The following is a 19,126-nucleotide window of genomic DNA, read 5'->3' as shown; positions in this document are numbered from 1 at the left end:
TGTTTTCCGTACCGATGCTCCGGGCTGTAGCGGAGGTTGAGCGCCTTTGCCCTGTTCAGCCCCGTGGCTCTGGGAGAAGCGCCGTGTGCGGTGCCGGGCTGAACGTGACGTCGGGGTTGAACGCGGACAGTTGCGTGTTTCTGCGCGGGGAGCGGGGCGTCGCGGTGTCTGGGCGTCGCGGTGTCCGTCCATGCCGAGCAGCGCCGGGGACAGATGCCAGTGCCACCGGTGTGGTGCCAGGACCTGGGGGCTTCGTGGCCGGCGTTAAGAAACTGGGATGTTGTAAAAGAATGGTAAGAAGAGATGAAGCCTGGCCTGGGTTTCTGCTGGTTAAAATCCCAGCGCCCTCGGAGCGATGCGGCCGGTGCCCGGCTGGGCTCAGCACCCCGTGCCTGGTGCGGGGTCCCCCGGGACCGCCCATGCCCCGGCCACCGCCCCGCTGGGGCTGGATGTCGGAGCGGCTGGAGCCCCTTGTCCGCCTCGCTGGCAGCTCCCCGTGATGGACTGCGCTCTGCTTGTTTAGGTTTTGTTTCCAGCCACGACATTCGACCAAATTATTCTCCACCAAGGGCTTTAAAGTTTCCCAAGTGCCTGTGAAAGCCTGGAAACGCTGATAGTGATCCTATTTCTCAGCTGAGTGACTGCATTCAGCCCCAGCCATATTGATATGCAAAACGTTGAGGGTCCCGGCTCGAAAGATGGTTTCTGTCTGCCCTGTGAAAGGGAGCCGTACTTTTTTAGAGCCCGGGCCTTTCTAAAGCCGCACAATACCATATAGACTATGCCATTTAGAGCATCTGAAGCGACCCAAAATGTATTGAAAGCTTGCTTTGCAGACTCATTAAGACTCCTCAATAGGTTCTGGCAAATCCCGTGCCAGGGCTGACCGCACGGATTAAGACTTTTGAAGTGTTACACAAACCCCCTGCTTAAACTAATTGCTGCCCCGCAGCTCCCGAGGTCAAGTATTTGTATTCATTGCCTCCGAGAGGAGCCACTCCGGGGTCTGTCCAGGTGAAGGCTGCACTTCATTAGATCAAGACAAGAAAAGCAGCTTTGGGTAGGAAGAAATCCCCCGGCTCTCGCTCGGAGCGCAAGCACAGGCCGATGTCCACCACGGGTTGGGGCGTTCCTGTGGCTTTCAGGAGCCCCGGCGGAGCGATGCTCTTCCAGCCGAAGCTGCCCGGCGCGGGACAGCGGCTGGGCCGGTGGCTCTGCTGGGAACTAATTAGGGGACCTAATATATGCTTCAAATATCTGCAGGGTGGGGGTCAGGAGGACGGGGACAGACTCTTTCCAATGGTGCCCAGCGACAGGACAAGGGGCAACGGGCACAAACTGAAGCAGAGGAAGCTCCAGCTGAACCCGAGGAAGAACTTCTTCCCTCTGAGGGTGCCGGAGCCCTGGCCCAGGCTGCCCAGAGAGGTTGTGAAGTCTCCTTCTCTGGAGATATTCAAAGCCCACCTAGATGAGGTCCTGTGCAGCCTGCTGTGGGTGACCCTGCTTGGGCAGGGGGTTGGGCTGGGTGACCCACAGAGGGCCCTGCCAACCCCTGCCATGCTGGGATCCTGGGATCCTGGGATTCTGGGATGTGTGCTGCATCACTCTCCGGTCACCTGCAGCACATGGGGACGCAGCGCCCGGTCCCGCTCGCGCTGTCCCGTGGGGTGCGTCCGCCCGGCGCCGTCAGGGTTTCATCCCGAGAAGCGAGTCGGGGTGCGAGGGAAGGGCTGGGGCGTGGGAACGGCGGGCATCGCCCCGGCAGCGACCGCCTGAAATTCAGCGGGCTCACCGCACAGTTCTGCACCGCGACGGTCCGTTCCCCGGCGTCGGGTGGGTTCCCGTCACCGGCAGGATGGGGATCCCACCATGTCCTAATGCAACATGGGTTCCTCCTCTTTATCCAGGCGAGAAACCGCCTTTGCCACCATTGCCTCACCCCTTAAATAAAAAAGGAGGTTTAAGAAAAATCAGCAGCTGATTTTCTGAAGGTGTCAGCTCGCACCTTGGCGCGGGCTCTTGCGCCGTGTCCCCAAGAGCTGCTGCAGAAGCTTTGCCTCCTTATTGTAGGTGCTTTGGTGGAGCTTATTTGGGAGCTCTTTCCCTGGTGACAAACAGGGGGGTCTTAGGGAAATCTAAGCTCAAACCCCCTTTGTGGTGTCTTTGGTAATCATCGGTATCAGGCTGTGGACTGGCTGGGCTCGGGCAGGGGCTGCTGGGGGGCTCAGCAAGTTTGCTGATGACACCAAACTGGGAGGTGTGGTAGATACACCAGAAGACTGTGCTGCCATTCAGCGTGACCTGGATAGGCTGGAAAGCTGGGCAGAGAGGAACCTGATGAGGTTCAACAAGGGCAAGTGCAGGGTCCTGCACCTGGGGAGGAACAACCTCATGCACCAGTACAGGCTTGGGGTGGACCTGCTGGAGAGCAGCTCTGCGGAGAGGGACCTGGGTGTCCTGGTGGACGACAGGTTAACCATGAGCCAGCAGTGTGCCCTGGGTGCCAAGAAAGCCAATGGGATCCTGGGGTGCATCAAGAAGAGTGTGGCCAGCAGGTCGAGGGAGGTTCTCCTTCCCCTCTACACTGCCCTGGTGAGGCCTCATCTGGAGTACTGTGTCCAGTGCTGGGCTCCCCAGTTCAAGAAAGGTGAAGAGCTACTGGAGAGAGCCCAGCGCAGGGCTACAAGGATGGTGAGGGGACTGGAGCATCTCTCCTACGAGGAGAGGTTGAGGGAACTGGGCTTGTTCAGCCTGAAGAAGAGAAGGCTGCGAGGGGACCTTATAAATGCCTACAAATATCTTCAGGGTGGGTGTCAGGATGATGGGGCCAAGCTCTTTTCAGTGGTGCCCAGTGACAGGACAAGGGGCAATGGGCACAAACTGAGGCACAGGAAGTTCCGTCTGAACCCGAGGAAGAACTTCTTCCCTCTGAGGGTGACGGAGCACTGGAACAGGCTGCCCAGGGAGGCTGTGGAGTCTCCTTCTCTGGAGATATTCAAGACCCGCCTGGGCAAGATCCTGTGCAGCCTGCTCTGGGTGACCCTGCTTGGGCAGGGGGTTGGGCTGGGTGACCCACAGAGGTCCCTTCCAACCCCTACTATTCTGTGATTCTGTGATTCTGTGACCCCGCGATGCTGCCCGGGCGCGGCACTGCTGGGGACGGGGGGCTCTGACCCCTGCCCCTGGCACGCCGCGGTCCCTGCGTGGGGATGTGCTGCTGGGGTCAGGAATTGTTGGGAAATGCCCCCCGACAACTCCCGCAGAGGCTCAGGGACAGGCAGCGCTGCTGTATCTTTCTGCATGAGACCTCTGGAAATAAAGTGATGAAAAGATGATGCCGAGCTGTGCTGCTGTCTTCTGCGGACCTGCCGTTGAGTGACGCTGGGGAGGGGAAGGAGTCCCACATGGCTGCTTTGATGACTTTTCCCCTTGTCATACCTATCTCAGCTTGCTAAAAATCCAGAAACCTGGAAGGTGATGTTTTCCCCCAGGTGCTGGGAGAATGGGCTTGAAAACCCAGGCCGGCACCCGGCTGGTGCTTCCGCGGGGAAGCATTTTGGAGTGAGCTCCTGAAAGTGTCTGGGCAGCGGCGTGGCCGCGTCTGCTTGCCCAGAGGACGATGGAAAGATCCCTGGCACTGCCGGAGCTGCAGCAACGCCTTTGGGACACCAGGCTAAACGGGGGAAGTGCCAGCGCGAGCGGGTGATGGAGAGCCAGCTTTGCTGCCAAGCATGAAATGAAGTTTTCATCCCTGTCTCGGTTAGCCAAAGTTTCCATTTCGAACCCCATTTTTGTTTTGAAAATCCAGCTATCCAAAGCGTTGTGGTTCCTTGGCCCTGGGCCTCCCCCTCCGTCCCAAACGCTGCGTAAGCCAGGAAGAGCGGGGTTGCGAGAGCTTTCCAAAGTTTTGATTTACTCCTTTTTCTTTTGTACCAAATTTAGGAGGACAGAAAGGAAAGAACAAAAATAGGAGTGTGGGGGGGGGAAGTCCCGAAAGGAAGAAATTACAACGTCCTTGCCTTTGCATAGGTCTGGAGGTGAGCAGCAGGGCTGATTTGCAATTACACTTTTCATCTCCTGGGGTGCATCCAGAGGAGTGTGGGCAGCAGGGTGAGGGAGGTTCTCCTCCCCCTCTGCTCTGCCCCAGTGAGGCCCCATCTGCAGTGCTGGGTCCAGTGCTGGGCTCCCCAGTTCAAGAAAGATGAGGAGCTACTGCAGAGAGTCCAGCGCAGGGCTACGAGGATGATGAGGGGACTGGAGCATCTCTCCTCCGAGGAGAGGCTGAGGGAGCTGGGCTTGTTCAGCCTGGAGAAGAGAAGGCTGAGAGGGGACCTTCGAAATGCCTCTAAATATCTGCAGGGTGGGTGTCAGGAGGACGGGGCCAGACTCTTTCCAGTGGTGCCCAGCGACAGGACAAGGGGCACCGGGCACAAACTGGAGCAGAGGAAGCTCCAGCTGAACCCGAGGAAGAACTTCTTCCCTCTGAGGGTGCCGGAGCCCTGGCCCAGGCTGCCCAGGGAGGCTGTGGAGTCTCCTTCTCTGGAGATATTCCAGCCCCGCCTGGACACGGTGCTGTGCAGCCTGCTGTGGGTGACCCTGCTTGGGCAGGGGGTTGGGCTGGGTGACCCACAGAGGGCCCTGCCAACCCCTGCCACGCTGGGATTCTGGGATTCTGTGATCTCAACGTGTCCTGGGAATGGTTCATAACCTGTAACAGGGAAAGCCACGCTTCTCCCCGCAGACACCCCATCTATCCCCATTCCCTGCCTGCTGCAGTTCATGAAGCCATGCCGGCCCCACACCCCCTTCCCCAGGTGGGGCTCGTGGGCTATAAATGTGGGGTGGGGGATCAGGACCCTCCCCACAGCACCCGCCCTGGCTGTGGAGGGAGCAGAGGGCTGTCCCAGCTCGAGGAGCAGGATCTGGCCGGTGAGGGGGTGCTGCTGGTGCTGGGGGAGGTCAGGCAGCCTTGGTGCTGCTGGGGGGCTGCAGGGGAAGCGCAGTGTTTGGGGGTGCAGGAGCGGGGCTGCCCATGGCAGTGCTCTGTGGGTGCTGGTACGTGCTGGAGTTCCCAGTGTTTGTGTGTGGGGTCTCCAGGAGGGGCTTTGTCTGTCCCATGGTGTGGTCCCACATGTCCCCCAGCGTTTGAGTGCTCACCCTGGGGTCACTGGTGCCGCTCTGGTGCGTGATGGGGGCCCAGCAGCTCTGTGGGAGTGGGCACCGCGCAGGGCTGGGCTGTCCCTGCAGGTCACGGCCGTGCTTCCTGGTGAAACGAGCTGCGGTGTGGGCAGCATCACCTGCAGACCCCTGCCTCGACCCGTGCTCGAGGGTGTCCGGGGCCATGATGCTTCTCGCCGCAGGACGCACCGTGATGACCTCCCTTCCCGGCCGGCACAGAGGAGAGCCCCGGGGAGGGACCCTCACAGTGTCCTGCCTTCCTCCAAAGCCCTCTGGCACCTCGAGCTCTGCTGGCTTCTCTGCTTTCGGTCTTGACATAATCCCAATAATCAGGATAAACTCACTCCATATTCCCCAGTAAACAAGAAAATGCCCACGCGGAGGGAGAGGCCGCTGTGATTGCAACCAGGCGCCCAGCAGTGGCTTCCAAGCCGTGCACAGCATGGGCTGGACCCCGTGTGTGGGCACAAATGAGCTCCATCAGGTGCAGGCAGCTCCGGTGTACGCGGACGTAACGAGGAAAACGGAGTACGTGGTGGTTGCATCTAATCCGGGAGCGAGCTGGGCTGCTGTGGTTTGTCTGTGCCCTGGTGCTGGGTGAGGTTATTTACTGGTTTAACTGGAGCTGGGGTGAGATGAGCACAGCCCGCGTGCTCAGCGCTCCTGGAAGCCCGGCAGCACGCTGTGAGATGTTTTTAGGCAAATTGCAGTTGCTTAATGAAATAATTAATCAATTTATTTATTTAACCTGCTGGAGTAAGCGCCTGTCTGAAGCAGGACAGGGCACGGGGCTGGTGTGTCCCTGCTGCCGGGGTGTCCCCGGGGGTCCTGCCACAGGGGAGGGTCAGCTCCCCCAGCCCCGTCCCCTCTTCTGCCACCAACCCCACAGCTCCTGCGAGCAAATGTGGAAGAGATGCGAGTGGTGCTGCTGCTGGGAGGAAACCATCTCTGCGAAGTTTGTTTGCATTTTTTGGTGCAAAAAAAACTACTCCGAGCCATTTCGAAAGTGCGGGCTGCTCCTCTGTCCAGATTGGAAACCTTGCCCGCGCGGTTTCCGAAGGAGGAGGGGTGCTGGTCTCAGTCTCCTCCTGTGCAATGTTGATTTAATTGCAGGGGCATTTTGAAATGCTCTGCTCGCCCTGTTGGTGCTGGGTGCTCGGGGCCGTCTCCACCCCGCTGCGGGGGCTCGCGGAGGGAATGTGGCGCGTGGGATTCATGACAGACGCGGTCGGGAATGGTCAGAACATCTCCTTCACTTGCAGCATCCTCCGTCCCACTGCGAGGGCTGAGGTCGTGGTGGTGCGAGGGGTCGGACCCTGGCAGAGCCGCCCGTCGGGCTGTGCACCCTCGCACAGGCTGAGCGCTTCCCTCGGCTAACGCGACAGCTCTGATTTATATTTTTTTTTTATTTTGATTAGAAACAGCAGCGTGTTGCCTCGTGTAATTAACCAATTTATATCAATAGAAAGAATAAATTGGTGCCTTTCTGGCAAGATTTCCTCTGGCGGGAGGCAAAGCCCAGGCTTTAATTGTGTACCCCACGTTGCTTCCCATGGGTGTGGGGTAGAGGGACACGCAGGGGACGGGGCACTGCCATCGCTGCTCCTGCCCTGGGGGCCGCAGACACGCGAAGCGGGCAGGAGGAGGAAGAGGAGGAGGAGGAAGGCTGGTGCCTTTGGGGCTGGCTCACAGAATCACACAATGGTAGGGGTTGGAAGGGACCTCTGTGGGTCATCTAGTCCAACCCTCATACTGGGGCACCGAATGATGCCGCAGCATCACATGAGGGCCAATGTTCGAGGTGAGCGATGGTGCTGGAGGGTCCGGTTCAGCCCCGTTTCTCCCGATTGACAGTGGCTGGCAAGGCGTGCCACAGACCGCGGCCAGGCGATGAAGCTGCTGCTCCCAGTGCCCAGGCAGGAGCAGGCTGGTGTGGCCATGCCAGCTTTGCCCCGGCGCTGGCATCCACGCAGGCAGCTGCTGCCTCCAACCATGCCTGAAAGTCAACAGGGAGAGGATTTTTACTCTGTCCAGTTCTGGGCTCCCCAGTTCAAGAAAGATGAGGAGCTACTGGAGAGAGTCCAGCGGAGGGCTACGAGGATGAGGAGGGGACTGGAGCATCTCTCCTACGAGGAGAGGCTGAGGGAGCTGGGCTTGTTCAGCCTGGAGAAGAGAAGGCTGAGAGGGGACCTTCGAAATGCCTCTAAATATCTGCAGGGTGGGGGTCAGGAGGACGGGGCCAGACTCTTTCCAGTGGTGCCCAGCGACAGGACAGGGGCAACGGGCAATGGGCACAAACTGAAGCAGAGGAAGCTCCAGCTGAACCCGAGGAAGAACTTCTTCCCTCTGAGGGTGACGGAGCCCTGGCCCAGGCTGCCCAGGGAGGCTGTGGAGTCTCCTTCTCTGGAGATATTCCAGCCCCGCCTGGCCGCGGTGCTGTGCAGCCTGCTCTGGGTGACCCTGCTTGGGCAGGGGGTTGGGCTGGGTGACCCACAGAGGGCCCTGCCAACCCCTGCCGTTCTGTGATTCTGTTTTTCACTTTTTTTCTCTTTCCCCTTTTGCTATGAGTGCAGGCTTCCATCTGACGGCAGGGGCTGGTCGCACCGCACAGCAGCCACAGCACGCTGCAGGCAGATGCCAGCGGGAAAGAAAGTGCGAGGGATGGAGGGCAGCGGGGGAGAGGCCGGGAAACTGGGAAATGCTTCTGGTGGGGATGGGAAAGGGGCTTGTGCAACAGCCAGCCTTTAATTAAGGGTCTTTAAAGTGTTTTCCCAGCTGGTTAACATTGCCTTGCCATATTGGAGTGGTTTAGAAGCAATGCTCCTCGGGAATGGCTCCCTTCCTGTTGGCTCCGTGCGCCGGTGATGGGTCCCCACCCCAACGCCTTCCGAAAAATGGGGCTGAGAAATGGGACCGTGCCTGGGTGGAGAGGATGGGGAGCCCTCTGCGCTCCAGAGGGCTGAGGCAGGGAAGCAGTTTCTCTGACCTGTTTCTCTGACCTGGTCACAGCACCCAAGTACCTTTAACGCAGACTCTGCAGCACCCAGGGCAGTTCGTGGGGGGAGCGTGCCAATGGGGTCCCTGGGTGCTGGGAGGGGATGGCATGGTCTCACCCCCAGCACACAAATGCTGGATTGGGGGTGCTGGATCCAGCGCTGGGGTGGATGTTGGTGCCAGGAACCAGCCCTGGGGCTGTGGCCAGGCAGCAGGGAGGTCTGGGGACGGGTCCTACACCTGGAGCACAGAAGCTCCTGTCTGGCAAGGTGGGTATGGTGGAGGGGTCAACACTGCCTCAGCCAATGTGGGCAAACCTCGCTGCCCTGCGCTGTGTAGGGTGGGGTGCTGGGTACCACAGGGCACCCACGCATCTGCTGGAGCTGGGAGCTCTGCTCCACTGCTCCCAGTGCAAGAAATCCACAGCAATGAGCTTCAGGGTGAAAGCGTTTGCCCAGCTGCCAGCTGGGGATAGACTTTGCTTTGCACGTAAACCTGCACAGAGGTGTTTGTGCTGAAATTGCTCACGGGCTTGTTCAGCCTTTTTAAGCTTCATCTGCTCACCCAAACCCTCCTGGAGCCTCTTCCTCCTCCATTCCGCACGCTGCTGCTAAAATTGCCTTGTACAAAATCCTCTTGGAGATACTGGAGAGAGTCCAGCGCAGGGCTACGAGGATGGTGAGGGGACTGGAGCATCTCTCCTATGAGGAGAGGCTGAGGGAGCTGGGCTTGTTCAGCCTGGAGAAGAGAAGGCTGAGAGGGGACCTTAGAAATGTGTATAAATATCTGCAGGGTGGGGGTCAGGAGGACGGGGCCAGACTCTGTTCAGTGGTGCCCAGCGACAGGACAAGGGGCAATGGGCACAAACTGAAGCAGAGGAAGCTCCAGCTGAACCCGAGGAAGAACTTCTTCCCTCTGAGGGTGCCGGAGCCCTGGCCCAGGCTGCCCAGGGAGGCTGTGGAGTCTCCTTCTCTGGAGATATTCCAGCCCCGCCTGGACAAGGTCCTGTGCAGCCTGCTGTGGGTGACCCTGCTTGGGCAGGGGGTTGGGCTGGGTGACCCCCAGAGGTCCCTGCCAACCCCGACCATTCTGTGATGCCTGCTGGCTGCAGGGATGGTATGGGTGCATGTCATGATGTGCCATCCCCGCTTTGCCAGGGGATTTATTGGTGTAATGAGAGGGAGGGAAGTGCCCCATGAATCAGTGTCACACCACGACATGGCGACGCTCCGTAAATAATGCAGGGAGCTGGTACTGGCGGGGTGGTCTGCTCCGACGGGCGAGGGTGGCTGCGGTGCTGCTCCCAGCCCTGCCTCTGGCCTTGGGTTTGACTTCTGGCAGGGGATTCCGCGTCGCCCGTCCTCGCCGAGGGCAGGCAGTGCCTTTGCAGATGGAGGTTATTCCCTCCGCTCCCCCGTGGGCTGGGCTTTCCCAGCGTTTCCAGGCTCAGCGGAAATCTGTGGGTGCCAAACCCCGCTGCGGAGCGCGCTGCGTGCGGAGCTGTCTGTGTTTAAAAGCCACTTTTGTGCGTTTCGCTGTAACCCTAAACCTTTCTCTGGAAATGAGTGCACGCTGACAGTCATCTCCCGTCCAGGGCTCTTCCCCTCCTCCTGCCGAGGTCTCCGCCAGGAGCTGCGCTGGCAGAGGAGGAGGTGATGCAAACCCAGCTGTGAGCGGGCCGAGGGCGTTTTTCTCAGAAAGGGGAAAAAAATCCCCTTTTTCCAGCAAAATGGCCCCCAGAGCAGGCAGCGTCACTGCAGTCTGCTCTCCTGGTCCCTTCATCTCGGCTGGGGCTGAGCGCCAGCATGGCTGAGCACCATCCTCCTCTTCCTCTGCACTCCCCGGCCTCGCCACCGCGATCCCAGCTTGAGGCTTTCCAACTCCAACGGCGTGGTCAGTGGTGGGGCTCCCTCTGCTTCTACAGCGCTCTTTTATCTTTGGAAAAAATATAATGATAAAAGCTGAAAGGCAACTTCAATAGTGCGATGTTAAGAGATGGCTGGAAGGGAAGCGCTGGGAGAAGGCTCCTGCCTGGGGCTGGGGCTGTGGCACAGCCAGGGCTCCCAAGCGCAGATCCACAGCTGCCATCAGGGATGCAGAAGTGGGGGGGTGGAAAAAAAGAACATAAAATCAACGTTTTCTGGGCTGGATGTGTGCTGGCGTGCTGTGCTCAGGCAGGGGAAGGACAGGTTTACCCGAAGGCTGGCACAGCACCGGCTCCTGTTGCTGTTAGGATGGGTATTGGGGTTCTGCAGACCCCTCTGAGGGAGAGGTGATGTGATCGTGTGCCCGCTCGCCGGCGAGGTGATCCCGGTGCCCAGGGACCGGTGAGCGGGACGGAGCTCAGCCAGGCAGCAAAACGTAGGCACGGGCTGAAGCGCTGCCCAGAGCAACCCCCCCCCCCAAGTCCGGAGAGACTTCACAACAATTTCCACATTCCGTAATTTTTCTTGAGAGGCAAGCCTGAAATAATTACCCACACAAGCACTCATTGAAATGTTCCTTATTGCGAGCATTGATCACTTACTGTATTTAACAAGACGATTTTGGCTCTTGGCGCATAAAAACGAGCAATGATTAAAGCTCTTGTTTTCGCGATCTGTGAGCCAAAGCACAAAAGTCTATCGCTAGATCCAAGTCTGAGCTTGGCAACCGGCTCCTACCCAGGGAGCGGGCCAAGGTGAAGGGTCTCTGCTTGGTATCGGTGGGATTTGGGGTGCTGGTCCCCCCACCCCGCCGATGCCGGGTGCGTGGGGGCATCTCTGGCAGCGGGGACTTGTGCCGTCAGCCCTGGAAGTGAGCCGGGGGATTTTGCAGGAGGTGGAAGATGTCGCAGCTCCTCGGGGCTGTGAAAGGTTCCTTGGTGGTGGAAAAGGGCAGGTGCTGAGCTCGAGGGTGGCTCGGGAAATGGGGCCAGTGGGTGTCTGCTGCCATCTCCCTCTGCCTGTGGAGTGAGAGAGCGTGTTTGGGGGAACCTGGGAAGGCAAAAGGCCCTGATGTGCAAAGGAGGGGTCTTGGCTGGAGGCAGAGCTGTTCAACAGCTTATGCTGCCCGGAGTTGGGGCATCAAGTTGCGTCAGGGGACGTTTAGATTGGATATTAGGAAAAATTTCCTTGTTGAAAGAGCGGTCAAGCATTGGGAAAGGCTGCCCAGGGAGGTGATGGAGTCACCATCCCTGGAGGGGTTCAAAAAAAGTGTAGCTGTGGCATTTTGGGATATGGTTCAGCAGGTGTGGGGGTGTTGGGGTGACGGTTGGACTTGATCTTAGAGGTCTTTTCCACCCTTAATGGTTCTGTGATCCTACTTTGGTTTCCAGGGTGTCTCAGACTGTGCTCACCCGCTTCAGCCGGTCCCTGCCCCAGACTGGAAGGAGCTGTCCCCTGGTGAGAGGCCGTCAGGGTTCCGCACTTGCCCCAAGGTAAAAATCGGCAGAGCTGATGAAAGCACCCTTTGTGCTGTGCTCGGAAACGCTGCCCTGAGATGAACCAGGATCAGCACGGCCAGAGCTCGCAGCATGGCTGGAGATGTCGCTGCAGCAGCCCCGTCGGGCAGCAGAGCGGGGGGATGCTGCGAGGCGCCGGGCCCCTGTGTTAGCAGAGGATCTGGGGACTCTGCAGATGCCACCAAACGTGCTGCAGCCACTGTGTGCAGCGTCACCCAGGCAGGTGGCACGAGGGGACCTGAGCGTAAAACCCACCTGTGATCCACAGGCTTGCACAGCTCCCCTGTAAGCTGCTCTGGTCCCTGATTGGGGACCATCTCTGAGACTGGCTTCACGGCTGAGGCATGGGTTTGATGCAAGATTATCTCCTTTGGGAAGTGATATTTTTGTGGCAAAGCCAAGAGGCGATGCCTGCGAGTGCCCGTTGGGGCAGGCCCATATGTGCCATGCAGTGCTGAGGGTCTCTTCTAGAACCAGGCTGTGTTTGACGCACAGCGTCCTGCAGTGATGGGCAGCCACGCGAAGCCCAGAGGAGCGTCTGCTGCAGCACATCCCCTCCTGAGGGTCTCTGTTTTACCCTGCGACTCTTAAGGCTGCTGATGAGGCAGGATGCTGAGGTTGGTGGTACAATGTCTTGCTGTGAGTGTCCCACAGAGTCTGAGCGTTGGTGTCACGGCTCTGCCCCGGGCTGCTGGCAGTCCCTGAGCTGCTGGGAGAGCTGGTGGTAGCGGGGTGAGCTCTGCCTGGCGGGGACAGGCAGCTCTGGCAGTGCTGGTAGGAGTAGGAGCTGGGCATGAATTCGAGCCTAAGAGATTGGCTTCTTGCTGGCATAAATCAGCCTGGTTTGGTGCAGCGCAGCTGCATGATTGAGACCAGGTCAAGATCTGGTTCAGGTCGTCCTGCTTTGCTTGTTAAGCTCCTGTCCTTGAGGATGGCTCACCTTTGGGCTGAGAAAAATGAGTCCCAGTGTAGCAACACTAAATCTGTCCCGCCTAGTGCTTGGCTTTCCTGGGTCTCTGTTCTTGCTGCAGGACAGGGGGGGCTTCTGGGTAAATACATGGGACAGCTGAGAGACAGATCTGCAGGGACTGCAATGTGCAGAGTCCCCTGTTGCCTTTTCCCTGGAAAAAGCGCAAGAATTCAAACACAGAATAAATTCCACAGACATTAACTGTGCTAATCAAACAGCTGCTTGTATCTGGGGCTGTTCTGTACTGCCTTCCTCTGCTCCCCAAATGTGGTCAAATCAAACCAAAAAAACAGATCCTTGCAGAGAGCTGTGGCCTCCTGGAGCACACGGTGCTGAGGGGTCCATCTCCTGGTGTGACCACGTGTCCCTCGAGTCCCTCCATGCAGTCAAGCAGTTGCTTTTTGTCTGCCAGTGCCCTTCTGGTGTTGACTGGGAGCATCCCACGATGGGCACAGGGATCCCATGTCCCCACAGCACTGGCCATCCTGGCCGGGAGCCCTGTGCCAGCCTAGGGCACAGCTGCCACTGGGACCCACCTGGGAGCTGCACTGGCTCTTCTGGCTTTGTTTTGGATGGAAAAGAGCATTTCCAGAGTGGTTCTGTCAGCCCCGGGCTGCTGGTGCGATTCTGGCAGCCCTGGAAGGGATGTGCGTGGGGCACTGGCAGATGGGCAGCCTTCGGCCATGTCCTCTGCTCATTTGGATGAGTTGTGCTTGTTGGAATTATTTATTTACTGCACTGATCAATAAATACTATAGGCAGCGGGCTGTATTTCATGAACGCAACGCTATACATGTGCCTACTACTATATTTCAAGTGCATAAATAACACTGTGGCATCAGCAGAAATTAAAACCAAACAGATACAACTTAGAAAAATTTATGCCCAGAATTTCTCAGCACAGGAGGGAAAAAAGAAAGCAAGGAGAAGCACAGCTTAGCTTCAGACGATGCTCCTGGGCTGTGCCTCTCCCTCCATCGCGCCTTTCTCCTGCCTCTCCCCGGGTGCCAGGTTGGCTGCCCAGCCTGCTCTGGGAGCAGCCAGCGCTCTGGCGTTGCTCCTGCCTCCCGCCGCGCCGATATTGGCCGTTTCCCACCGGCACGGGCCAGCCACCTGCTTTCCACCCCATCCCCTCGCCGGTGGGGACGCGGTCCCAGGCTGGCTGCTGCCATGTGCAATCCAAGAGCCGCCCTTGGCACGTCCCGCCTGCCATCGGCCGGTCCCGGCGGTGGCACGCCGGTGTTTATTTTGCTAGCGAGTATCTAATCCAGCAGCACGTGCTGCAGTCGCTAGGTTGTTTGTTTTCCTTCGAAAGGCAATATAGATTTAATTATATGAAAACAAACTGTAATAAAGGGAGGGGTTATTCAGCGCAGGCAGCGAGCGCTCGGCTCCCCTTCCCTCTGGTAGCGTTTAAGCGTTTCCCTTGCATCGGTGACGCAGCCGTTCTTCATAAATCAGCGGAGGTGGGAGCGCATTTGCTCGCCCGTCTTTGAAGAGGCGTCAGATCTCCGAACAGAGGCTTCTTGCTGGGTGATCCTCCGGGGCTGGTTCTCATTTCCTTGTAGGAGGTGGGTCTGGAGCGCATTTTGTGCGTTGGGGAAGGGGGAGGAAAACGAATGACTTTGCTTCGTTGACAAAAAGAAAAGAAGCCTTGACACCACGAGCACTGTGCACCATTAACATCCCACTGACACAATTATTTACCGGGAAGATGCACATATTGATTTGCAGCAACTGCGCACGCCACGGCGGGGCTGAGGCTGCGGGGATGCTGAAAGGCTCCGTAAGCGTGACCTGGGCTCGCCGCTAGCCTTGGTTTGGGCCCAATCCCAGCTGGGTTAAGCCCACCTTACTTTAGGTATTGCTGTGGTTTTGCCCCTCTGGTGTCACCCCCAGCTTTGCTGTGTGACCAGACCCTACAAGAAGGGTGATGAGACCAAGGGTTGTGCTGGATGTGGTGGGGAGCAGCTGGTGGTCATGAGAGATGCGAGGTGGCCACGCTCCCCATCGGCTGCTGGCAGGGACATCTCCTAAGTGCTCTGCTCGGCCCTTGGAGACCTTTGCAAAATGTCAGCCCCTGCTACAGATCTGTGCCAGTGATTGCATGTGTGGCCCCTTGGAAGAGGGCATGGTGAAGGATGGAGAGAACATGGGATGCGTACGGGTGCCCAGGTGGGCAGTTGCTGCTCTTTGCTGTGGGGCTCCTGTGGTGCCGGGGGGCACAGGCAGGGTCCCTGCAGTGCCTGGAGGGTCCTCGTGGCTGGTGTGGCTGGCACTGGGGCTGGCAGGGGCCCTGCACCGTGTCTCTGCTGTAGCAAGAGGTTGGTTGCTGCTGTCAGCCCTTGGGAAGAGCCTCTGGGTGCACCCAGCCTTCGGCTGCACTGACTCCCGGGTGGATGGGGATGACTGGTGGCACTGGGGAAGGGCAGCACCTGTGGCTGATGGATTGTGTCTTCCCTTGTGCGTTTTGATAGAAGAAAAACTACAGAGGCGAGGCATCAAGAGCTTCTAGGGACAAGCTTCAAGGGAGGTCAACGAGAAGGGGGGTTTCCTCTTCAGCTCTGCCCAATTTGGCTGCTTTGGAGAAAGGATGTCAATGCCCAACAGCTGCGCGGTGGCACAAGGCATCTGTCTCTGTACCCAACCACTCTCGTACTCCTAAATCTCTCCTGTGGGCATCAACAGGGAAGAACTATCAGAGACGTGTCCCTGCACAAGCTTCAGCTCCATGTTAGGGCCAGGTTGGCTGAAGAGGATTGTAAGAGGTTTTTCCTGCTAGCCCACCACCTCTGGAGCAGCCTCGGGATGTGCCAGGCCTCTGAGGAGCTCGGTGCTAAGGACGGACACCGTTTGGACATGCCCTGGGAGACACCTTCACCAGGAAGGGCTCGGGCACTGCCCCAGGAGAGCAGCTGCCCTGGAGAGGATTGGTGACCACAGCCAGGACCACCACGGTCATACAGGCAGCCACAGCATGAAGAAACTCCCTGGAAGAATTTTGAGGAATTTATCTGGCAGTTTTTTAAAGGTAATGGTAACACGAAGGTTGAGCTGGAACATTTGTGCCTCGCTGGGCCGTTTCCACCGAGGAGCTGGCAGCAGGCAAGCTGCTGAGTGAGGAGTTGGCGTTGTCATATGGAGCTCTGCTCTGGCTGCTTGCTAAAGAAAAAATCATACAGGGCCAGAACTTGGCAGCCCTTCTCCACAGAGACCACTTGTGTGAATAAATGTTACTCATCGGCGTTACTCGTGCTACAGGATCTGGCCCGCATTCATAAAGAAGAACTGCATTTTGGCCTGGGTTCAGCACAGCACTCACATATGTGCTCAGTGTGAAGCACACGAGCGGTCCCGGTGACTCCCTGGGAGAAATTTTGTGCTTAAACACACTCTTTGCTGCATCTGCGCTTTCATCTGACTCGACATTTTGTGCCTTGGATCGCCCTTGGCTTCCCCAGTGGAGGCAGCCTCCGTGCCGGCAAAGCCTGCGCTCCTTCCGCATCTCCATCGAGTCTGGCGGAGACAGGAACCTTATCCCAGGGGAGCTGGGGATTTGCTAGAGAAGGTTAACGACGGGGAGGCTGAAGCAGGCTGGCAGGGCTACATCTTATTTCTATTGATAAGGGCAGGGAAGAGGGAGGAAGAACCTTTAAGAATGATAAAGGAAAAAACCCCCCACCCAAAACCATATTTATGTGTTATGCATAAATAGTCCGTGCGAGTTTGTAGCCACAAGGTCCTCCAGAATCTGAGCACGCAAGATGAGACGAAGAAAGCGTGATGTAGTGAAGTCAACCCCGCTGCTGGTAGACGGGAGATGCTCTGGAAGGGAATCACACTGGAAGGCTGGAAGTCACAAACCCATCGCTCGCATCCCAGCCCAGTTCTCCACCGGCTCCCTGCTGCCTCTTTGAAATCATGGATTTATCCGTGAGCCGCAAGATCCCGCGTTAGGCAGGCTTTCATCTGCGCGGCGATGGCTGCTCCTCTGTTTCTGCACTCATCTTTAATCTAACTCAACCGGCGGCAGCGGAGTTACATCAGGGACACATTTGGCCTCCGGTATTTACACACGCAAGTGCCAATTTCCCCTTTTGCTTCATAAACGCGTAGTTAAATACATTAGCGAGCCACGTGAATCGGGACAGCGATCGTATGGGCGAGCTCCAGAAGAGGAAATACTGATGTATAGCGAGACAAGAACAAATTCAAAGGAATAGAAGAAACTCTTGTTCGATGCAGCGTGCGTTGCCAAGCCAGTGAATCTGGATGTAGTTAGGGAGGTGTACAGTACACGGAAGGAGTCTGTAATATTTTATTCCAGGGATATATATTTCCGGGACGAGTTGTTAGATTGACCTCTAGCGTTCATTTTCTTAAGGGAAAATTTCTTGATAAAGCCCTGTTTTGATCAGGTCTCGTACCTTTGCACTCTGAACCGGCTTGGGGGCAGGGGGGGTGTTTTTCTAATGGATAAAAACTTAAAACGTCAGTGTCAGTCTGCAGGAATTTTCTAACGAGCTGGCTGACAGGCAGCCAGGCGTGCTGTGGAAATGTTGACACACGATTACCTAGGAAGGGGCTGGATGCGGTCCTGGCTCTCGGAGGCAATGGGAGGCTTGCCACCGCCGCGCCAGGGCCAAGCGCTCAGCCTGGAGATCAAAGGTAGATTTTTTTGCTGGAGAGTTTAGCTTGGATGGGTCATTTGGATTTTGCTCGTGCTCTGTTCACTGAATTCTGTGGTGGGGGAAAAAACTGTATTTACTCTAAGATCCCACTTTTCTCTTACAGCTATGCCCATCTGTCTTTGAGAATTACGTCTCAAGTTTTCCTCCTTGCAAACCGCTCGTGCAGCGATCGAGTTTTAGACTTGGCTGGAAACTGGAACAACTGAAGGTTGGAAGGGTTTTTCCCCCAGTTTTGTCACTAGAAGACGCCCATCTCATACGTCCTAATCGGTATTGTTCAGTATCATGTGTCTCAAACTGAAATCCAGATATAATTTCTTTGGGTTTCGTTTCATGGATTTGAATAGCTGAAAAGGTTTGAATGGCAGCCAGCCGATGCTAAATATCTGCTTTCTTTCCCTCAAAGCATTCTTCCCCAGTGTCAGGGAGCTGTCACTAGAACTATTTTTAATTGCTGTATTTTTCAATTCATGGTGTTCTGCTGGAAAATATTCATAATTTGTTTGCTCATAGAGGGAGGAGGAAATTCTGGTCTCGGGGAAAGTGATGAAAACCCAAGTAATTTCACTGACCTCACTTGGATTATTTTGGAATTATGTGCGGGAGAAGTTATACTCGATAGCCTGAATGCTCTCTCACCGCTCGCCGGCTCCAAAAAGCAGCACTTTCCTCCTCTTTCAGGGAAGCCAAACAGCAGGCTGAGGTCTTTGAAATCTTGGGCAATTGAAGCCTAATCTTCAAAAAAGCAAGGTGGAGTATCGCTGTGCGGCCAAAGAGGCGTGAAGAAAAGAGACTCGTGTCAGTGTTTTCAAGCAGCGAATTCCTACGCGTGCGTCTGACTCTTTGCTATAAGGAAGACACAGAAGGATTAGTTCTGGGATATGTTTATTTGCAAACTATTTGCTGAAAATATACAAAGTACCTAGTGACCATGCAGAAGGTCTTGGATTTCAGGTGCGGTGTTTATTTTTCGGATAGCTACTGCAGAATTTCAGTAAAGTGAGCTGGTTTCGGCGTACAGGCTGGCGCCGACGGCTTGCTTTCCTCTCCGGGTTGTGCCAGCTCGCCTGCGTTGCGTGATGTTTCTGCTCCGCCCTTGTGTGAATGTTGCAGCAGGGATTAATTAGCCTTGAAACACTTAAGAATTGAGCTTGCTGATGAACGGGCATCCAGGCCCTGCCCTGGAGAGCGAGGACGCTGCCTTCCCCCGGCGCGGACCGCTGCAGAAATGCCGTGCTTGCTGCATTCGAGCCCTGTAGATGCCATTCGCTCCCTGCCCGCGGGGAAGGCTGGGTCTGGTTTTAAGCATTTTCATGTGAATTCATCAGAGAGAACAGGGAGACTTTGTTGTCTTGAGAGCAGCTGTTGTTTCAAAACCCCGTCCTTCCTGGACAGCTGGAAAGGGCAGAGCTTACATGTCCCCCACAGCTTTACACCTGAAGGAAGGCTTTCTTCTTGGTGGCCAGCAGCAGGGCTTTGCTCGCGCAGAGGAGAGCGGCTGGCATCCGCCCCACGCCCCTGGCACGCCGTCCCGCTTGCCCACGCGCTCCTTCGGCTCCGCACCCCAGCACTGCCCATGCTGCTGCCGCGCCGACGCACCGGCCGCCAGGCTCGGTGTCTTCCCTACACCAAAGCAGCCAGAATTAGCACAGATCAGGCAGGAACCAGCCATGGTTCATGTTCATTTTAGCTTTAAAATAAAAACTCCGGGTCGCTGTGTTCTTCTGTGCCGCGGGAGGTCACGGTGCTGCCCCGAGCGAGGAAATCCCACTGGGGTAGCTGTGGGGTGGCTCCAGCGCTGGGGAGCAGGAGGGGGGACGCAGGGCGAAGCGAGGGATGAACAATGACTCG

General features: G+C 57.0%; 1 long non-coding RNA gene across 1 annotated transcript; it reads left to right on the top strand.

Moving 5' to 3' along the window:
- The first annotated feature begins 17,193 nt into the window (after positions 1 to 17,193).
- LOC142363174 (uncharacterized) lies at positions 17,194 to 19,016 on the top strand. The gene is made up of 3 exons (XR_012765555.1): positions 17,194 to 17,252; positions 17,379 to 17,483; positions 17,957 to 19,016. It is a non-coding gene; the product is annotated as an uncharacterized LOC142363174 (long non-coding RNA).
- Positions 19,017 to 19,126: the final 110 nt, after the last annotated feature.

This window comes from Opisthocomus hoazin, chromosome 15, assembly GCF_030867145.1.
Source record: "Opisthocomus hoazin isolate bOpiHoa1 chromosome 15, bOpiHoa1.hap1, whole genome shotgun sequence".
NCBI classification, from domain to species: domain Eukaryota; kingdom Metazoa; phylum Chordata; class Aves; order Opisthocomiformes; family Opisthocomidae; genus Opisthocomus; species Opisthocomus hoazin.
The sequence above is the reverse complement of the archived record's forward strand: the minus strand, read 5'-3'. Positions and strand labels throughout refer to the sequence as shown.